Source organism: Suricata suricatta, chromosome 14 (assembly GCF_006229205.1).
Source record: "Suricata suricatta isolate VVHF042 chromosome 14, meerkat_22Aug2017_6uvM2_HiC, whole genome shotgun sequence".
In the NCBI taxonomy this organism is placed as follows: Eukaryota; Metazoa; Chordata; class Mammalia; order Carnivora; family Herpestidae; genus Suricata; species Suricata suricatta.
In genome coordinates, this window is record NC_043713.1 from 88,029,830 (window position 1) to 88,032,241 (window position 2,412).

The window sequence follows — 2,412 nt, forward strand, 5'->3', positions numbered from 1 at the left end:
TGTGTAGATACTATGTACAGATCACACAGACACTAGAGCTCTCTCTTTCCGAAGGGAAATACAACCCTCTGGATCCAGCTGGATTTCTAGAGATATACACACAGACATCGGTATCTAGATCCGTCTAAAGTGCCCCAGGCCTGTCACAACCCCTGACTAGGACTGTTTGGCTCCAGGGGTACCTGGGTGGTTCAGTAAACGGCCGACTTCAGCTCAGGTCATGATCTCACAGTTCATGGGTTCGAGTCCCACGTGGGGCTCTGTGCTGACAGCTCAGAGTCTGGGGCCTGCTTTGGGTTCTGTACCTCCTTCTCTCTCTGCCCCTCCCCTGCTTATGCTCTGTCTCTCTCTCTCTCCTCTCTCTCTCAAAAATAAATAAACATTAAAAAAATTTATACAATAGGTGTAAATAAACTTATTATTAAAAAAAACAACAACAGTGATGTTTTGTTCTGTGACACCCCTGTGTTGTCTTAGGGCATTTTCTGTCCTCTCTCTTAGACCAGACTCCGCTAGAGATGCACGGCCCGCGGGGTGGACGCTGTGGCACAGAGCGCACTCTGGGCCACCGCGGCTGCCAGCAGGTGGCTTTGAAGGTCCCTCTCGCTGTACAGAAGCAGCCACTGTTCTTACCACACGGGCCTTCGTGCGCTCATCCACCCCGAGCTCACGCAGAAACACGGTCTGAACGCGGGCGCTTGTAAATCTGCTCCGGCCGCGGCCTCCCCGCGGTCCCTGGCTACTCCAGGCAGCCCCTCTACCTCAGGGCCGCTGCACATGCCATACCCTGTCTCTGGAATGATCTTTCCTCAGATATCTCTGTGGGATTTTCCCTCACGTTCTACAGGCCTTTGCTCAAACGTCACCACCGCAGGGAAGGCCTGTTGGTCTCTCTCCCCCTCCTCTGGCGCTCCGAACCTTCCATATCTATATAAAGCTATTATCACATCTTTCTTGAACTTGCTTCTCATTATCCTTTGAAATCTAACCCTTTTGATACAGACGAACTTGCTTCCTTTTAGGTGCTGTACAGTAATCCAGTGAAATATTTCTACGTTTCCCTGTCAAGGGCTATGTACGGAAGCTCTGTTTGTTACTATTGTGTCCCAGGAAGCACCATGACACTGCCCCCTGCACATCGGTGGGCCTAACTCCAGGGAACCTCTCTAGGAGTGGAAGTAGAAGGTCTCCAGCTTTCGGCCTTGATGCTTTACCAGTTCCACCAGTCGCACGGAGGATCTGTTTGGTGTTTTCCTGAGGGTCCTTTGGGGGACTGGGACTTGAGTACCCAGCAGGCAGGTTCTCAGAAGTGTTGTGACCAATTTATGGTCACTGGGGTTCTCAAAAGGCTTGCGTGCCAAGTGTACTCAGGACTAGGTGGCTAACTCCTCCTTGGTCACTTGGGTTCTCTTCGCTCTGGAAGAGTCCCCACGGTGGAATCCTTTCTGAGCAACCTGACGACTCTGATGGGCCCTCAGCTGCCTGCTCTTGCTGCGAGGTGGATGGTGCTTGCAGGGGGGACCACGAAGAGGGAGGTTGACGAGACTGTGGCTGTCCACACAAAGGCCCAAAACCGACCTGAGATTTAGGATAAGAGGTTGGAGGACTCCGTCCGGCCCAAATCCTTGCTAACCACCAACGGATGGTAGTAACAATCAACGCTTCTCGGGCCTGTGGCTTCTCTCTTTTTCTACCTATTTTGACCTTCTGAGGTGGGTGTCCCCCATAGCCTGTGAGTGCTGAGTACAGGATGGGGCCTGCCTGCACTCTGACAGCTTAATCCCCTCCGAAGTCTGGAACCTACACATTCACGTATTGCATCGAATGAGTGTAACTACGGCAAGAGCTGCTGAAGTTGAAAACACACAATTTCATCATCCTATTTGCAGGATACGTCACCAAGGCTGCTGACCAATTAGAAGCTTTAAGAAAAGGTGGCTGGCTTTTCCAGGAGGGAAAAAAACAGGTCTTTGCATCTTTTACCCCCCAGTAGGTCCTGGTTGAGGCCAGGGACGCAGAGGTGAGGGTGGGGGTAACTGGAAACACAGAGAAGGGGCAGGGAGGCAAGGGGAGAAAGAGAAGAGGGGAGTGAATGAAAGGGGCCAGGTATGGGGGAGGGGTGTGGGGACAAGGGGCTGAGAAGATGTGCTAGGGACTGGGGTGAGAGGAGATAGAAAAGGGGCTGGGGGCACAGGGGAGAGTCCAACGTGCGGACCCCTGTGCCGCGATGGCACGGCGAGCCCCCCAGCTGGGGTGGCCCTGGGCTTTGTGTGGGCCGCTCCCTGCGAATTTCCCGCCCAAGGGCCCTGCCCTCGGCTCCCAGTTCCGTAGCGCGGCCGCATCTGGGCGCGCCGTGTCGCCGTCGGCGCATGCGCGCGCGCGCACCCGCCCCCCGGGCCAGCGCATGTGGCC